Below are 20,548 nucleotides of genomic sequence, written 5' to 3'. Positions count from 1 at the left end.
ATATAGCTATTGTTGGACGTAATAGCTTGTGACAGAGTGACAGCAGAAGGTAAATCTGTGTACCCTGGCAGTGGGAAACACAGACCGACAGCAGCAGCAGCAGGAGGAATGGAGGAGTAGTGTGAGTGTGGCAGCAGGCAGGCAGCGTGACATAATAGCCCTTGTACCTAGCGGTGATACCAGGGCTGTAAATAAACACAACAGGAGGTCCCAGACAGCGGTCGTCCAGCCCACATCGTGTCCAATACACAACTGGGACAACACAGTTTTCAACCCGGGCACCTCAGAAAAATTAAACCTTTTTTTTTTTTAATGTTTTTTTTTTTTTTTTTTTACAGCAAATTACACAGATATAGCTATTGTTGGACGTAATAGCTGGTGGCAGAGTGGCAGCAGAAGGTAAATCTGTGTACCCCGGCAGTGGGAAACACAGACCGACAGCAGCAACAGCAGGAGGAATGGAGGAGTAGTGTGAGTGTGGCAGCAGGCAGGCAGCGTGACATAATAGCCCTGGTACCTAGCGGTGATACCAGGGCTGTAAATAAACACAACAGGAGGTCCCAGACAGCGGTCGTGCAGCCCACATCGTGTCCAATACACAACTGGGAGAACACAGTTTTCAACCCGGGCACCTCAGAAAAATTAAACCTTTTTTTTTTTAATGTTTTTTTTTTTTTACAGCAAATTACACAGATATAGCTATTGTTGGACGTAATAGCTGGTGGCAGAGTGACAGCAGAAGGTAAATCTGTGTACCCTGGCAGTGGGAAACACAGACCAACAGCAGCAGCAGCAGGAGGAATGGAGGAGTAGTGTGAGTGTGGCAGCAGGCAGGCAGCGTGACATAATAGCCCTGGTACCTAGCGGTGATACCAGGGCTGTAAATAAACACAACAGGAGGTCCCAGACAGCGGTCGTGCAGCCCACATCGTGTCCAATACACAACTGGGACAACACAGTTTTCAACCCGGGCACCTCAGAAAAATTAAACCTTTTTTTTTTTTAATGTTTTTTTTTTTTTTACAGCAAATTACACAGATATAGCTATTGTTGGACGTAATAGCTGGTGGCAGAGTGGCAGCAGAAGGTAAATCTGTGTACCCTGGCAGTGGGAAACACAGACCGACAGCAGCAGCAGCAGGAGGAATGGAGGAGTAGTGTGAGTGTGGCAGCAGACAGGCAGCGTGACATAATAGCCCTGGTACCTAGCGGTGATGCCAGGGCTGTAAATAAACACAACAGGAGGTCCCAGACAGCGGTCGTGCAGCCAACATCGTGTCCAATACACAACTGGGACAACACAGTTTTCAACCCGGGCACCTCAGAAAAATTAAACCTTTTTTCTTTTATTGTTTTTTTTTTTTTTTTTAGTCAAATTTAACAGAAAGCTATTGTTGGACGTAATAGCTGGTGGCAGAGTGGCAGCAGAAGGTAAATCTGTGTACCCTGGCAGTGGGAAACACAGACAGACAGCAAAAGGGCAGTACACAGCAGCCCACTGTAGGTGTAAAATGTGTGGCTACAGGCGACATAATAGTCAAACTGAACCAGGCTGGCTTAGTAGTGAGCAGGAGTCAGGAGGTGGTAAAGGGTGGTAAGGCATATTAACGATGGTTCCGGCAGCCAGTTCATGTCCCCCTCTCGCCGACAACAGGGGCCAGGACCTCGCCTTCCACCCACGCCTGGTTCATCTTGAGAAACGTCAGTCTGTCCACAGACTTGTGAGACAGACGTGAGCGTTTCTCGGTGACCACGCCACCAGCTGCACTGAAGCAGCGCTCAGACAGCACGCTGGAAGGGGGACAGGACAGCACTTCCAGGGCGTACTGCGCCAGCTCGCTCCAGATCTCCAGGAGCTTGACCCAATACTCCATGGGATCAACAGGGGCATCGCTGTCAAGCCCGCTGTAGGACCCCATGTAGTCAGCCACCATGCGGGTCAGGCGCTGGCTGTGACCGGAGGAGGATGCTGCTGCATGCACCTCCTCTCTAGTCACTGCTGGCGCCTCTACAGTCCTGTAGAGCTCGTTGCTGAGAGACAGCAGGTCTGTGGGGCGCTTGCTGCTGGATGCAGGCACCTGCTGCTGCCTCTGTGCTGGCTGACAGTGGGGGTGGAAGGCTGGGGGAAGGCTTCCTCCAAGCGCTCAACAAGGGCCTGCTGCAAGCTCCTTATTTGTTGCGCTGGGTCTCCTCCTGCAGGAGGCAGGAACTGGCTCAACTTCCCCTTGAGGCGCAGGTCCAACATCATGCTGATCCAGATGTCCTCCCTCTGCTTCATCTGGATCACCCTGGGGTCCTTGCGCAGGCACGTCAGTATGTGTGCTGCCATTGGGAAGAGGCGGGCCACGTGTGCTGGCACATCGACGGCAGTGCTGTCCTCATCCTCCTCCTCTGCCGCCTCATCCTCTCTCCACCCCCGCACCAACTCAGCTGCACTGTGCTGATCCCCCTCATCAGCAGCAAGGTCAGGGACCTCCACCAAGTCCTCCTCCTCCTCCCCCTCAGAGGTGGACTGTGCAGCTGCATGCCACTCCTGCTGGGCCAAGGCTGCCGCTCCCTGTTCCAGCAAAGCATCGAGGGCCCTGTTCAGCAGACAAACCAGGGGCACCCACTCGCACACCATAGCATGGTCCCTGCTCACCATGTTGGTGGCCTGCAGAAAGGGAGCCAGCACTAAGCACACCTGCTGCATGTGCCCCCAGTCGTCATCGGGGACGATGGACGGGATGTTGCTGGTCTTGTCCCTTTTCTGAGCGGCGGACACAGTGGCCAGGGCAAGGTACTGGTTGACAGCGTGCTTCTGTTCAACCAGACGCTCCAACATCGCCAGGGTGGAGTTCCAGCGAGTTGGAACGTCAAGGATCAGCCGATGGCGTGGCAGCTCCAGCTCCTTTTGCACGTCTTCCAGGCTCGCAGAGGCTGCAGGCGAGCGCCGGAAGTGACGCACAACATTCCTTGCCGTTTCCAGCAGTTCGCCCATCCCCTGGTAGGTGCGCAAGAACTTCTGCACCACCAGGTTCAGCACATGGGCAAGACAGGGGATGTGGGTCAGGTTTCCCCTGTCGATTGCGGCAACCAGATTGGCCCCATTGTCGGCCACCACCTCTCCGACTCTGAGGCCTCTGGGGATCAGCCAAATCCTCTCCTGCTCCTGGAGTTTGGCCAACACATGGGTTGCCGTCAGTTTGGTCTTCCCAAGGCTGACCAACTGCCACAGCGCTTGGCAGTGGCGTGGCTTCACGCTGCTGCTGAGGCGGGGGGTTTGGCCAGGTGTAACGGAGGATGGCAGAGGATCGGAGGAACCTGCTGCAGTTCCCCTGACCCTGCGGGGTGGCACCACCCACTGTGTCGCTGCTGCTGCTGTGCCCGCTGCTGCTCTCCCATCCTCACCCCCTTCCACCAAGCTGACCCAGTGGACAGTGAAGGACAGGTAGCGGCCTGTCCCGAAGCGGCTGCTCCAGGAGTCCATGGTGACGTGGACCCTTTCACCAACCGTGTGCTCCAGCCCTCGCTCCACATTGGCCATCACAAAGCGGTGCAGTGCAGGCATGACCTGGCGGGTGAGGAAGTGTCTGCTGGGGAGCTGCCAGTCTGGGGCTGCACAAGCAAGCAGCGCACGCATGTCGCTCCCCTCCTGCACGAGCGTGTACGGCAGGAGTTGGGAGCACATGGCCCGTGCCAGCAAGCCGTTCAGCTGCCGCACGCGACGGCTGCTGGGAGGCAGAGCCCTAACCACCCCCTGGAAGGACTCGCTCAAAAGGCTCTGGCGTCGCCTTTTGCTAGCGCGGGAATCAGCGGAGACAGCAGAGGAGGCCACTGAGGACTGGCTGCCAGAACAGGCCTCAGTGTCGGCGGCAGGAGTTGCAGAGGGGGGAGGAGCAGTGCGTTTCCGCACTCCTGCTGGTGGTGCTGGAGGAGCAGGAGGGCGGGTGGCTGCTGTTGCTGCTGCTGCTGCTGAAGGCTGTGCAGTGATGGTGTGGTGACACTGCCAGCACCAGATGCCTTCAGCCTCTGGAACTCCTCATGCTGGTGGTAATGTTTAGCAGCAAGATGGTTGATAAGAGAGCTGGTGCTGAACTTTAAGGGGTCTGCACCTCTGCTCAACCTCCGCTGACAGTGGTTGCAAGTGGCGTACTTGCTGTAAACTGTGGGCATGGTGAAAAATTGCCAGATTGGTGACATGAAAACCCCCCTACGGCCTGGAGCCGCTGCTGCCTGTCTCCCTGTGGTGGTTGGGGGGGGGGCTTGGGTGCGGCTGGTGGTGGTACTGGCAGATGCTGCTGCTGCTGCTGCTGCTGAGCCTGAGACACCAGCAGGCTGTGGGACCTGCCTACTGCTGCCAATGCTTGCAATTGATGCGCCTCCTTGCAAGGCCCACAAGCGCATCCTCCTCCTCAGAGCTGCTGATGATGACATCCCCAGGTGCTGGTGGTGGCACCCAGTCTTTGTCCGTCACCCTGTCATCATCATCATCATCATCCTCCCCCTCCTGAAACATGTCCTGCTGGGATGATGACCCCCCAAACTCCTCTCCTGATGCATGGATGGGCTGCTTGACTGTCGCCACAGTCTTGCTGTCCAATCCCTCCTCCCCCAAAGTGCCCATCAGCATCTCCTCCTCAAAATCGCCAACAACAGCAGACAATTGACTCATGATGCCTGGGGTCAAAAGACTGCTGAATGACAGGTCGCCAACTGACGGTGAACTGGCCTCCTCCCCAGGCCCTGCTGGGCGGCTGCTGCGAACAGGGGTGGTGGTGGTGGTGAGGGTGGAGGCCTCGGATGCAGAGCTGATGGCGGGCTGCTCATCCTCCGTCATCAGTTGCACCACAGTGGCTGCATCCTTTTTCTCAATGGGACGTTTCCGACCCGGCTGGAGGAAAATAGGAGCAGGTACTACACGCTGCTGCTGCTGTGTCTCTGCAGCGTGAGTTGCAGATGCTCCTGCTGGGTGCCCAAGGCGTCCACGGCCAGTGGCTATAGGCGGAATGTTAGCCACTGACGCAGCTGCTGCTGCTGCGGAGCTGTGCATGGTGGCGCGGCTTGCAACAATGCTGCTCACTCTCCTCCTGATTCCCTTGCTGCCCTTCCCCTTGCCCAAACTGCGCTGGCTGCCACTTCCAGACATCTTAGATGTTTTGGGCGTAAACAAAAAAGTTTTTAAAAGGGCGGGTGAAAAAGTGGGGTACTTTAATGGAGTGGGTTGGTGGGTGAGGTGACACTAATCACTAAGTGATTAGATCGCTAAGTGATTACTAGTACAGTACAAATACAAAATACAATAATCAGTAATCAGTAAGTGTGAACAGTGAACAGTGAGTGTGTCCCCTAGTACACTAACTAGAAAATACAATAACCAGTAGTAATCAGATTCAGTAGAAGGAAATAGAGTGTGTGTACACTACAGACAGTGCACGCACACACACACACGCAGGAGCTAGCCTATGAACAGTGACTGAGTGTCCCTAGAACAGTAAGTACAACTAGAAAATACAATAATCAGATTCAGTAGTAATCAGATGATTCAGTAGAAGGGAATACTGTGTACTGTGTACACTACAGACAGTGCACGCACACACACACGCGGGAGCTATGAACAGTAACAGCGAGTGTCCCTAGTACAGTAGTATAACTACAAAATACAATAATCACTCAGTAGTAAAGGACAAGACAGGGTAGAATACACAGCAGAAACACTGGTATAGATGAGAAATAAACTAACAGAGGACAGGAGGACAGCTGCCCACACAGGCATGCCTGCAGCAGCAGCTGTCTCTATGTAACACACAAGCTACTAACTAAAATACAATCTCTATCTAGCTAACAACAATATAGGTGTATATAGCAGGTGTATGTGAGCAAAAACGCTAGGTGATTGACCACAATAGAGCACTTGCTAAGCCAAAGCACAAAGGAACAGATCTCTCTCTGTACAAGTCAAGCAAGGACGGAAAAACCGAACATGGCGGCCGCTATTTATAGGGTAGGGGCTGGCCAGGGTCCCCCTCTGTGATTGGCTGCCATCAGAGGGCCTGGGAGCCCTCTGATTGGCTCTAAGGACATCAATCTGGGCTATGACGCTATTCGAGCTCGGTATTCGAGCTCGAATAGCGTTGTTTGCTCGAATAGCGCGAATAGTGAGTGGGCTATTCGAGTTCACTCGAATAGCCCATTCGAATAGCTGCAGCTATTCGAGCTCGAATACCGAGCTCGAATAGCTGAAAAAGAGCTCGAATATTCGAGCTACTCGAATATTCGAGCTCTGATGAGCATCCCTGGCTCAATGACAGAACAACAGTGACTGCCCAGCTGATCGAATTTGGTCTGTCCACAATGAAGCAACAACCTTATTATCTTGGATGTGCCCCCCAACACACTCATATAGGTCATTGCTTCATTGTGATACGCAAGCCCCTTCACCGCGGCAAGGTAACGATCACGAAGGGGAATTGACACATGTACATGTCTTTTGTTTTGTTGTTGCAGCCGCAGTGCAGCCAGAAAAATCCACCTGGAGTCCTGGACTCTGTTGGTGGTGGCGGAGAAGGCAGTCAAGCGGCCTGCAGGCAGAGATGCTGTGTGGGGAGCAACGTAGTCTTGGGGCAGGAAGCAGCTGCCAGCAGGCAGGCAGGCAGAGATACTGTGGGGGGACTGACTTAGTCTTCTGGCAGGCAGTAGCCCTCTGGGTTCCATGCCTCATTCATTTTGATAAAGATGAGGTACTGAACACTTTTTTGGCCTAGGCGACTTCTCTTCTCACTGACAATGCCTCCAGCTGCACTGAAGGTCCTTTCTGACAGGATGTTTGAGGCAGGGCAAGCCAGAAGTTGGATGGCAAATTGTGACAGCTCTGGCCACAGGTCAAGCCTGCGCATCCAGTAGTCCAAGGGCCGGAGTGGGAGCCTGAGAAATGGCCACCACACATCCAAGGAAGGACCCAATGTGCTGTATAAGTAATGTACCTGCCGTGACCGTGCTTTGTAGACCAGGCATCTGTGGTCAGATGGACCCTTGACCCAACACTGTTCCAGAGAGGACACCACTTGCCTTTTAACATCACGGTACAGTTTGGGTATCGCCTTTTTAGAAAAATAATTGCAGCCTGGTATCTTCCACTGCGGTGTCCCAATGGCCACAAATTTTTGGAAGGCCTCAGAGTCCACCAGCTGGTATGGTAACAGCTGGCGAGCTAACAGTTCTGCTAAGCCAGTTGTCAGAGGCCGGGCAAGGGGGTGACTGGCAGACATTGGCTTCTTCCGCTCAAAGATTTTCTTAATGTACACCTGGCTGCTTTGGACAGAGGAGCAGGAACCTCTGGTATAATACAGTGTGCAGTCACACAGATGCAGTGAAAGGTATGCAGTGACTGGTATAGAAAAAATGTGCAGTCACACAGATGCAGTGAAAGGTATGGGAATCATTCAGGGTTTGATTCCGGTCCAGAGTGGGAGCCTGAGAAACAGCTACCACCACACATCCGAGGAAGGCAGCAGGCACGGCATACAAGTCCCGACTCAGGGAGGTAGTGACAAAAAATAACAATACAGGAGGACTCTTTTGAGGCCCTGCTGACTGCTGTATAATAATGAGACGAATACACTTGAAATCATATAACAAGAATCTGTTATGGAAGGCAAGTCTGACATCCATTCCAGTGAAAGGTATGCAATGACTGGTATAATACAATGTGCAGTCACAAAGATGCAGTGAAAGGTATACACCGACTGCTGGTATAATACAATGTGCAGTCACACAGATGCAGTAAAAGGTATATACTGACTGCTGGTATAATACAATGTTCAATCACACAGATGCAGTGACAGGTACTGACTGCTGGTCTACTACAATGTGCAGTTACACAGATGCAGTGAAAGATATACACTGACTGCTGGTATAATACAATGTGCAGTCACACAGATGCAGTGAAAGGTACTGACTGCTGGTATAATACAATGTGCAGTCACACAGATGCAGTCAAAGGTATGCACTGACTGCTGGTATAATACAATGTGCAGTCCCACAGATGTAGTGAAAGGTATGCAGTGACTGGTATAATACAGTGTGCAGTCACACAGATGCAGTGAAAGGTATACACTGACTGCTGGTTGTAACGAATGGTGTCAGCTCACAAAGAGAATCTGATTGTTGGCGATCTGCAGAATCGGCAAAAATACAGATATACCCGATTATGGATGATCTGCAGAATCATCAATAATGCGAGTATGAACTAACCTCTGGACACCTAATGTGTGAGTGCTTGGTGCAACAGTAACAATGAACACACGTAGAACAGATTAGGATATCCAGAGGAGCAGGAATCCCAGCAAGAAAAATGAGCCACAGACACTACTGCAGCCAAGGATCAGTAGAAAATAAGATCCTAATCTGCCAAGTAGTGAGATCACCAGGTGGAAATGAGGTGATCAAAAATACTGCTACCGAGAGTCACCAAGACTAGGAGACCTCAGTTTAAGGCTGAACACCCCTAGATGGGAATGGGTGATTCAGACCTTAATGCAGCACAGTATTTCCGAGGAGCGGGAATACTAGAACCCCTCAGGCTAGAAACCTAGAGGTGAGGGTAGCGTAGTCAGACAGGCAGGTTCGGCAACTCACGGACTGAGACAGTACAGAATCGAGAGACAGGATCAGTGTGAAATGCAACAGGCAATAGTTCGGCAACAAGATCAGAAAGGCAAGGTACAGAATCAGAAGACTAGAGCGTAGTCAGGCAAGCAAGAGGTCATAACAGATAAACAATGCAATTAGTACTTTAAGCTATCAAGAATCTGACTCAGTGTGGATTCCCAGCTCCAGCCGGTTCTGGCACACTGTCGGATCTAGCTAAGGTCTGAGAGCTAGCACATATAGTATTCGCAACAGCAGACAGGGAATGACTGGCATACAGGTCCTATATATACTGGGAGCACTCCCAAGCTCCGCCCCAGTCACTCAGCCAATCAGAAGGGTGAATGGAGTCAGCTGACCGGCCTGGTCAGCTGACAGCCCTTCTACTTGCATAAAGCCTCAGCCTCTGAGTGTCAGAGAGGCTCTGGCTAGAGTCTGTGTTAACATGAGAAAGAGCAACTGCAAGCTGGGTCGCGGGAACCGCCGCCATGCCGCCAGCCACGGCGACGGTATCCCTGCTGCCCTGAGGCAGCATGTAGGAACATGACTGTGCGGTGGAAACTACTACTGACAGTGGCGGCGGTATTTCTGCTAACCTTCACACTGGTATAATATAATGTGCAGTCACACAGATGCAGTGAAAGGTACTGACTGCTGGTATAATACAATGTGCAGTAACACAGATGCAGTGAAAGGTATACACTGACTGCTGGTATAATACAATGTGCAATCACACATATGCAGTGAAAGGTATGCACTGACTGGTATAATACAGTGTGCAGTCACACAGATGCAGTGAAATGTATGCAGTGACTGGTATAATACAATGTGCAGTCACAGATGCAGTGAAAGGTATGCACTGACTGCTGGTATAATACAATGAGGCCCTGCTGACTGTTGAGACAAATACACTTGAAATTCTATAACGAGAATCTGTTATGGAGGGCAAGTCTGCCATCCATTCAAGTGAAAAGTATGCAGTGACTGGTATAATACAATGTGTAGTCACAGATATGCAGTGAAAGGTATACACTGACTTCTGGTATAATACAATGTGCAGTCAGACAGATGCAGTGAAAGGTATGCAGTGACTGGTATTATACAGTGTGGAGTCACAAAGATGCAGTGAAAGGTATGCAGTGACTGGTATGATAGAGTGTGGAGTCACACAGATGCAGTGAAAGGTATGCACTGACTGTGCTGGGCCTGGCACAGTATAGCAATTAGCAAGGGCCAGCTGCGACAGACAGGGCTGTATATGCAGTGTCAGTGGCACACAAAAAAAAAAACACATCACAAGAACATTAGCTCTCAAAAAAGCTTTTATTGTGATGCTTTTCAGCAACAAATATCAGCAAGGAGCACGCTAACAAGAGCTAACTATCACTTTTCCTATCTCTGCAGCAATGTCTCTCCCTTCTCTCACTAAAGCAGGCAACAGGCAGAGTGAGAAAATGGTCGACGCTGCTGCCTTTTAAAGGGGGGGGGGGGGGGTCCAGGAGGGAGTGCAGCATGATTGACTGCCATGTGTCTGCAGACTGTGATGTAGAGGGTCAAAGTTTAGCCAATGATGTAGGATAGGGGGCGGGTCGAACTCGCTATCCGTTCGGGGTTCGCTGCAAACGCAAACCCCGGTTCGCCGGTGAACCATTCGGGCCATCTCTACCATATTTATATTCTTTTAAACAATGCAAATTATCTGGCTGTCCTGCTGATCCTCTGAATGTAGTACTTTTAGCCATAGACCCTAAACAAACATGCAGTTCGGATCTTTATTCCATGTGACCTGATGAAATAAACATGTGTATGTACAATGCAAAACATATGTACGGTGCGGTAACCTCGTCTATTTTTCTGCGTATGGATCATTGCTTGTAATTGCACATGCGCAGAAATATTATTGCCCTTTTATACGTATACAATGGAAGGTGGAATGTACACATATATTAGTTCACGCATGCGCATATTTAGCGGATTAATGCGGAAATTTTTCTGCATAAGGGCATAAGCGTCCGCATACACTACGCTTTGCACTACGCGAAGCGTCCATATTTTACCGCGTAGCCTACAAAAATGCAAACGTAGTGAATCTTTTGACTTCAAAACCATAGTTTGTGAAGCGTAATTGCGTAGAATTACGCGTAGTTCCAGCGTAGCGAAGTTGGCTGACTACGAGACCATCCCTGACCAATAGGCAAATAACAGCCATAAAAGTGTTCCCTGCAGAATACAACTTCTGATGACAAGGAGAGATAGAAAAGGGTCAAGACTTCATGTATGTTATCTCTGGGACACTAAGTAGACTGCCATTGAGCAGAAACAATAAAACATTCAATCTACCATATATTTTAGAATATAAGAAACACCTATGTCTTAAAGAGACTCTGTAACAACAAAAACCTCCCCTGAGGGGTACTCACCTCGGGTGGGGGAAGCCTCTGGATCCTAATGAGGCTTCCCACGCCGTCCTCTTTCCCACGGGGGTCTCGCTGCAGCCCTCCGAACAGCTGGCGACAGAGCCGACTGTAGCTTCAATATTTACCTTTGCTGGCTCCAGCGGGGGCGCTGTGGCGACTTTCGGCACGGAAATAAACGGAAATACCCGATCTCCGTCGGGTCCGCTCTACTGCGCAGGCGCCGGAAACTTGCGCCTGCACAGTAGAGCAGACCCGACAGCGATCGGGTATTTCCGCCTACTTCGGAGCCGGCAGCCGTCAGAGCGCCTGCGCAGGAGCCAGGAAGGTAAATATTATGTCACCGCTGCACGGAGGGCTGCAGCGAAACCCCTGACGGATGGAGGACGGCGTGGGAAGCCTCATTAGGATCCGGAGGCTTCCCCCACCCGAGGTGAGTACCCCCCAGGGGACGTTTTGTCGTTACAGTTCCTCTTTAAGGGCAAAAATCAGGACAAAAAATAAATAAATCTAGGTGCTTCTATAGTGCAGGTTTGTCTTATGGACCTTTTACCCCACCCCCCCTTCCCCCCCCAAAAAAAAACTGTCTCTAAGCTACCCTTCCCAGCTACACTATACTTATCCCTGCTGCCCACCAACTAAGCTACACAGCAATGCACTACACTACACTGCACTACACCACACTTAACTAAACTACACCAACACTACACTGCACTAAACTTCACTACACTACACAGTTGACTAAACTACACTTCATTGCACTAAACTACACTACATTTTAAATTTAGTACTATGCCTGTTCCTGCAGCCACGATCCTCTCCCTATGGCTCCTGGCAGCAAGTTCCTATTCTTATCTCTCTCTTCTTATCTTGCAGCAATATCCAGGGACACTGCCGCTATACAACATTATCCTCCAAATTACATACATGCTGTGTTTACAGTAAACTAGCGGCACGTGTGCTCCGGCGGTCTCGCGTGACATCATGCGTGATTTCTTTTTAAAGCTGGCCATACACTGGTCGATTTGCCATCAGATCGACCAACAGATAGATCCCTCTCTGATTGAATCTGATTGTATGGCTGTCTTTACTGCAAACAGATTGTGAATCGATTTGAGCAATTCACCTTCTGTGAAGCTGCCGCTGCCGCCACCCTCCCGCAAATATTACCTGATCCGGCCGGCGGGAGTCCCCCGGTCTCGCTGTCTTCTTCTCTACGCTCGGCTCCAGGGCTCCAGCTTCACTTCCTTTTCCTCTACTGTTTAAACTTCCTGCAGGGACACAGGAAGAAGTGAAGCCTGCCGTACTCGGAGTCCAGCGGAGAAGGAGCAGCGGTGACAGTGGGGACAAGCGCCGGCGGAACAGGTAATGTATTGCCGCTAGCGTCGGTCGTCGGACATTCGAACGCCGCTATTGATGCACTCCCGACCCGCCGGCGATCGAGCGAAATCTTCCACATGGACAGGAACGATGGGAATCAATGGGAATGATCGATTTTGGTCGGATATCGATCGTTCGGTCGGCGTTTGCGCAACGATTTCACAGCAGATTTGATCCCAGTGATCGAATCTGCTGTATATCGGCGGGAAAATCGTAAGGTGTATGGGCCGTTTAAAGGCTCATTCTGATGTCAAAAGTCCTTTTAAGGACTGACAGGGACCTTAACTCTGCTGTACATATAACTTGTTGTTGCTTTTGTGTGGTGTGTTGTAGCAACACAATACCCACATATTCAGTGTAGTGTGTTGCTGCATCCACGTTATAGCCCATCACTGCTCAAAAGTAATATAATGTTTGACATTTGTGACATGACGCGTGCTGTTACCCCCACACAGAGTCACAGTAGCACCCATTTGATCAACAGTACTGTATTATCAGTGATGTCAGTGTGCCTCCACCAAAAAAAACGCAAAAAAAACAGTGTGACAGACATTTGTGACAATACCCCTTTGCTGATGCCTGCCTGCTGTGTGATCAACGTGTATTGACTGCTACGATGTCACTTTAACACCACACTGCATCTGTGTGACTCCACACTGTATTATACCAGTCCCTGCATACCTTTCACTGCATCTGTGTGACTCCACACTGTATTATACCAGTCACTGCATACCTTTACATTCTGTACATTCTAGGTGATCTCTGTGTGCCCCCCAAAAAATAAATAAATTTGTGCCAATACCCCTTTGCTGGTCACTGCCTGGCCTTCTGTGTTGAATGTGTACTGACTCTTACCGTGTTAATTTAACACCTGTGTTACCATACTGTGCCTTTTAGGTGATCTCTGTGTGCAACTAAAAATAAAATACATTTGTGACAATACCCTGGCATGGCTTGTCACTGCCTAGCCTGCTGTGCTTGTCTTTAAAACCTGTGTGGCTGTACTGTGTGTAAGAACTTATACGTTGGTTGCTATTGGCAACAACACTACACCTTCATTCGGTACCATATCACAGGACGTGTGATAACTTGACTCTCATCACAGCAACAGCATAGGAGATAGAACTTCTTACACGTCGTCAAAGTTTCAGGAGTTTATTCAGTAAACAGATATACAGATGCTTATCTCTACATGTTCGTTACACATCAGCGAAGCAATTGAAGTCCTCGTTGCATTACAGGCTCTTGGTCCATTCATTTTGAATGGAAACCAGGCTTTCTCTTATGTTACATCTATAGTACGTTGCACGTAGGCCTATATACAGCATACAGTTAGATAAGATAACAAGACATTACAAAAAGAGTAGAAAGTAGAAGTCATCAGCCAGAAGTCAGAAGCCAGAAGTCGCTTCTGCCATCCTGTGTCCCTCTTTTATATGAACATCAAAGAGTTAAATTCTGACATCACCTGGGCCATACCCCCAAGCCTACAATTGGCGGGCATGGGTATGTGACCCACCTCATCATATACAGTACTTTATGCCCTAGATACAAGGAATTCAATGTTTTCCAAATATTGGCTTTGTTTACCGTTTCGTAGTCTAACAGTCGGGACATTTAGAACTGAAAACATATTATGTGTCCTTCTAGAGGACCATGTTTCTGGTAAATGACTGCATAATTTCTCTCCGAGAAACTATGCTTAACGAGACCCTGCATCTCAAGTCTTTACTAGACTTTAGTACCTGAGGCCTAGAATTCAAGTATACTTACATTCTAACACTGTGTTTTCTAGGTTACCTCTGTATGACCCAATAAAAAAAAAAACACAAACATTTTTTTGGGGTGACAATACCCCTTGGCTGGTCATTCACTCCAGGGGAGGACTGGGACCTCTTGGCCTGGGGGGGAGAACACAACCCAGAGGCCCTTGGGGGGGGGGGAGTGTTACAACAGTGAGGCGAACAACAAAGATGGGATTGACCGTGGCATGATGTGGGCGGAGCTAACTGCATGGCACTATCATGCCAGTATGGACCAAAACTCTCTGAGGAATGTCTTAAAGAATTAAGGCAGTTCTGATGGCAAAAAAAAAAATCATATTCAGTACTAGCAAAACATACCTAATAAAGTGGCAAAATACAGGTAGTCTCTGGTTAATGAAGGAGATAGAGAATGTGGGTTCGTTCTTAATCTGAATCAGTTCTTAAGTCAGAACACTCATTTCTGTGCCTCTTCTGTCCTCCTCTATGTCACCTGTTCCCCCTGTGCCTTTTTTGTCCCCCTCTGTGTTACCCGTGTGTCTCTTGTCTCCCTCTGTGTCACCTCATGTCCCGTTCCTTATTTCCCCAGTGTCCCCTTTGTTCCCCTGTGCCTTTTTTGTCCCGTGTCACCTCTGTTCACCGTCTCTTTTGTCCCCCTATGTTACATCTGTTCCACGTGTCACCTCTGTTCCTCCTCTGTTACCTCATGTCCCCCTGTGCCTTTTTTTTACCCCAATCTCTTTTGTTCCCTCATGTTACATCTGTTCTTCCCTCTCTTCTCACTGTGCCTCTTTTGTCCTCCTGTGTCACCTGTTCCGCCTCTGAGATGTGGTGTATTTATACTTACCTGGGGTTTCCTCCAGCCCCATGAGGTGTGTAGGCTCCCTCGCCGCCCTCTCCGTTGTGTTGTAGTCCCCCATGGTAATCTGGCTGGCCGCACTCTTCTGCGCAGGTACGGCTCGACTGCATGTGCACCCCCATCATGCTCCCACAGCTGGGAGCGTTCTGTGCCTGTGCACTGTGCAGACGCAGAGCACTCGTGCGTGGCAGGGCATTGTAGAAGCGCATGACTGGCTGCTACTGGCCAGATTACTGGGAGGGGTTGTGTAATATTACAACAAAGTGGCCAGAGAGGACAGCAAGGGAGCACCTCATGGGGCTGGAGGAAGCCACAGGTAAGTATAAATATACCAGTACACAACTCAGGTAGACTTTAAAGTTTCCTTTAAAGGACTTCCGATGCATCATCCAGTTGTACTAATATCTTGTACTTAATAAAGCCTTAATAAAGGACTTACGATGCAAAGTAAAAAAAATAATTTTTTTACTCACGCGGGGCTTCTTCCATCCCCGAGCAGCCGTCTCAGTCCCTCGCCGCAGCCCCGGTCCTCCTTGGTATCCCCTCTGGCTATCCGCAATGATGGCGACCCGCTGGTGGGGTCGGCTCTTCTGTGCCTGCGCGTCTATGTCATCTCACACATACTGCACTTGCGCACAACTATTGCACAGGCACAATATGCGCCAGATGATGTGGACACGCAGGCGCAGAAGAGCTGACCCCAGCAGCGGGTCACCATCATTGCGGACAGCCAGCGGGGACACGAAAAAGGACCAGGGCTGCGGCGAGGGACTGGCACAGTTGCTCGGGGATGGAAGAAGCCCCAGGTGAGTAAAAAAATAGATTTTCTACTTCACATCAGAAGTTTTTTAAGTAAAGTGGTAAGTGCTATTGAGGTAGTACAATATATCAGTATGCAGCCAAAGTAGTATATATAAATATGCATGACTTAAATAGAAAGTGCTGTGAAAAGCTATATCAGCGAATACCAGCAGGCAGCAGTGAAAGGGTTACATGAATGCATCAGACAGAGGGATGCCTGGCTGGAGTGTTCAGAACTGGCCTGCTCAAAGCATAACAAAGGAAAAGCAGAGGAGGTGTCGGCTTACAAAGTGACTCTGCTCTGTAGACTCTGCCGCTGTCAGCGTCCTTGTCCGTCCCAGCTACAAGAGGTAGGAGGCTGGGATTGAGGGAGACACTCTGCAGGGAGAGACATCAGGCAGCACTGGAATACTCGGCCTGTCTCTGCCCTTTCAAATGACGCGCTGGAGGCGACGCTGCTCTCTTCTCCTCACTGGCTGGCTGCAGGCAAGGGGTGGGATCTCTGTTGCCTAGCAGCCAGTCTTAGCAGCCGGAATAGTAGCAGTTCGGGAGAAGGGCCACCCGTTCTGCAAATGTAAGATTCAGCCCTGGGCGGCCCTGATGCAAGGGACAGGAGGCGGCCCGGGGGGCAATCGCCCCCCCTCCCCCCGGGCCAGTCCGCCACTGATTCACTCTAACAAACAGCCATTGTGGCTGTGGCATTTGTGATCTTATGCAGAAGTAGAACACTATAAATTCCCAAAATGCAGAAGAGGTGGTTGACTACCTCTTCCACCTCTTCTACATGCTAAAATTTCTGCTTCTCTGCTGTGATTAACTGCAACACCACCTACACCACCACAGCGGGCCCTCCAAATGAAGGGGATTGCTCAGAAGAGCTATTTCCCTAGGCATTGATGGACAAAAGTGATGTGCATTGTGTAAGCACTGGCATTGGAAGAAGAGTAGCAAGACCCAATCCCCTTGGGCGACATAGCTGGGCCAGCTTGTACAGACACGTGTCAGCTGTCTATCTGACAATGCATTCTGTTGCTATAGGGGGTGGAGGGACAACAGAGTGGCGCATGCATGATGTCATGCAGCGCGTGGGAGTGGGATAAACAATGCAATCAACCGTCACAGGGAGTGAGTTGATCCTTCGAGTGGATCTCTTTCAGGTTTGGGGCTGGGGGCTCAGGGCCGCTGTACACACGCTTGATAATCGCCTGAGGGGGTCTGTGAGTAAGCCCTTGAATTAGACATTAATACTCAAACTCACCATGTGGACAATACTTCACTGCAGCTTTCGTTTTCTAAATTGGAGTTCCAAATACTCCCAAAGAGTCCCTATGTATCTTCACTGCCAGTTCATTTGAAGCAGGAAAACTCAAGGACAACTACAGGGAAAGTGAATCTTTATTGAGATAATTAAAGGGACTCCGAGCAGTGCAGAAACTACGGAAAGATGCATATCATTTTAAAGCTCTCTTTCTCCTCTTTCCAATGATATATAAACCGCCACCCTACGCCTTTTAGTTTTCGCTATTTTCGCGATTGAAATTACCGCGGCCGTGATTTCAATCGCGAAAATAGAGAAAATTAAAAGGCGTAGGGCGACGATTTAGGTGTCGCCAGAAAGAGGAGAAAAAGTGCTTTAAAATGATATCCATCTTTCCATAGTTACATTGTATTACACAGGACGACACTTTCCCCAGTGTCAGCAGCTCCATTCAGCAGAATAAAGCTGCTGACTTTGGTAAAAAGTCGCCCTGTGTAATACAATGTAACTATGGAAAGATGGATATCATTTTAAAGCTTTCTCCTCTTTCCAATGATATATAAACCGCCACCCTACGCCTTTTAGTTTTCTCTATTTTCGCGATTGAAATCGCGGCCGCGGCAATTTCAATCGTGAAAATAGCGAAAACTAAAAGGCGTAGGGCGGCGATTTATATATCATTGGAAAGAGGAGAAAGAGAGCTTTAAAATGATATGCATCTTTCCATAGTTTCTGCACTGCTCGAAGTCCCTTTAAGGATGCTGTTTACGTGGCTGTACCAGGCATTAACAATTCTTATCCACACGGAAGGGGTGTTTTAGCTACCTACAGACATGAGAAAAAAGTCTCGCTATTCAGTTATTTATTTAGATTTGTCTTGATTTGTCTACTTCAAAAGCTGGTAAAGCAAAATGATTAGTACTACTGTCAAACTACCCTTCTAAAAGAAGGTCAGCAGTAACAATCTCCTTGTAAAAATGCATAACGTTTTCATTTTTTACTTCTTTAAGAGATTTTTTTATTACTTTATAGCTACAATCTTTTTCTGCAGTTGTTTACCCTTTACTAGTATTGCTGTTGTCATGGCTCTGTCGTCTTCCCATTTCACAAGCTAAATCTCCCCGGATCTCCTGCTGATCAAAATGGCTCCTCTGGCATTGTTCCAGAAGTGCTATATGTATTCTATATCATGACAGGCAGCCTGTCCCAGATTAGGTTTTGTTTTTTTTCCTAAACTTGCTGAAATTTTCTGATTTGATGCATTCACAAACAGATTATATTCAAACACGTTAATTATACTGATAGAAATGTGTATGCTTAAAATTCTTTGGAACATAGTTATAGACGACTAATAATCACTCAGAACGTGCTATATGGTTCTTTCACATCTACAGAAAAATAAATACATTTATTTACAAGTCTAAAGAAATATTTTAACATTATCCTATAATTTTGGCAAGCAGTGAGGCAACATTATAAGGACATGTTTGTTTCAGAGGAGCTGGAAGGGACTATAGTGTTTATTTAGCAGCCTTATCAAGAAATAAAGGTTAATTTGTTTTTAATTAATGTGCTGTGTTTATTGTATGTTTACTCACAGTCACTTATGTTTGTGAAGTAAATTGTATTCACCTTTCTCAGTTCTGCTATGAAGCACAGAGGGGATGGGGCTTAACAACAAAGGATTATTAACCTATTTATCAGCCAAGCAGGTTGGGCGGACAAGAAGGGAGATTGAGCAAGTGTTTAGATCTGCCTCTGGTCATATCTAAAGGTTCCCATATATCTAGGGATGATGGTCAGATTCGACCAAGAGACAAATCTCTCTCTGATTGAATCTGATTAAAGAGAGATCTGTTGGCTGCCCATACACCACAGGCCAATTCCCAATCAATTTCAGCATGAAATCTATTGGGAATTGGCCAAGTCCACTGCCTTGCCACTGCCCCCAAGTGTATAAATGTGTCCCCATGTGTGCATTTATATATTACCTGTCCTATGTCGCCCACTGTGCGGTGCCCATCCATCTCCGAAATCCTACTGCTCTGTTAGCACTATACATGTTGCTGGATTATAGCACGTGGCACGTGTGTGATGTCAGATACGCACCATGTGCTATACTCCGGCGGCATGTATAGCGCTATTGGAGGAGCAGAATTCTAAAGACAGATGATCACAATGGGCAACATAGGACAGGTAATGTATAAATGAACATAGGGGGGCTCATTTATACACTAGAGGGAACCGCGCCAGGGGTTTTGTCATGTTCATCACTCATCTTGATATCACTCACCATTACCGCCATGCACCCGATCGACCACGGTGCCCTGACATCTTGGAGCATGTCCGATCTATACATGCAACCAATTTTGGCCTGAAATTGGTCACATCGTCAATTGGGCATGCTCATGGTAGCACCGATTTTCATATGATTCAATAATAATTATTGAATCGGATGGTTAATCGGTCTCCCAAGTCAAGAGGTGTATGGCCACCTTAACACACATGCGGTCACGGCGGCCTCCCCTGGCTGCCGCTGCCTCCCCGGCCGCCGCTTCCTTCCCCCCTGGCTGCTACCATCAGACCTCGATCAGCCGCCCCGCGACCAATAGTGCGGGCGCTAGGACCTAGCACACCGCACTGATATGCGGAAGTGACATCCCTTCCGCATATAGAACGTGGTGCGTCCATGTGCCCGCTCTAACTGGTCGGGTCGCCAGCTGATCCTGAGGTCTGACACTGCAAGGTGAGGGGGGGTCCCTGTTTCTACCTAACCTGGGGGGGCTCCTGTCTCTACCTAACCTGGTGGTCCCTGTCACTACCTAAACTGGGGGTCCCTGTCGCTACCTAACCTGGCTGGGCTCCTGTCGCTAACTAACCTGGTGGTCCCTGTCACTACCTAAACTGGGGGTCCCTGTCGCTATCTGACCTGGGGGGGGGGCTCTTGTCACTACCTAACCTGGGGGTGCTCCTGTCACTATCTAACCTGGGGGTCCCTGTCACTACCTAAACTGGGGGTCCCTGTCACTACCTAACCTGGGGGGCTTCTGTCACTACCTAAACTCGGGGGCTCCTGTCACTACCTAAACTGGGGGTTCCTGTCACTACCTGAACTGGGGGGCACCTGTCATTACCTAACTTGGTGGTCCCTGTCGCTACCTAACCTGGGGGTCCCTGTCGCTACCTAACCTGGGGGTCCCTGTCGCTACCTAACCTGGGGGTCCCTGTCGCTACCTAAACTGGGGGTCCCTGTCACTACCTAACCTGGGGGGCACCTGTCACTACCTAACCTGGGGGGCGCCTGTCACTACCTAAACTGGGGGGCACCTGTCACTAGAGGTGGCTGTCACTAGAGGTGCCTGTGGCTGGATGGTGTACTGGTTAAGGGCTCTGCCTCTGACACAGGAGACCTGGGTTCGAATCTCGGCTCTGCCTGCTCAGTAAG

The sequence above is a fragment of the Hyperolius riggenbachi genome, chromosome 6 (genome assembly GCF_040937935.1).
Source record: "Hyperolius riggenbachi isolate aHypRig1 chromosome 6, aHypRig1.pri, whole genome shotgun sequence".
NCBI classification, from domain to species: Eukaryota; Metazoa; Chordata; class Amphibia; order Anura; family Hyperoliidae; genus Hyperolius; species Hyperolius riggenbachi.
Note: the sequence above shows the minus strand (reverse complement) of the source record.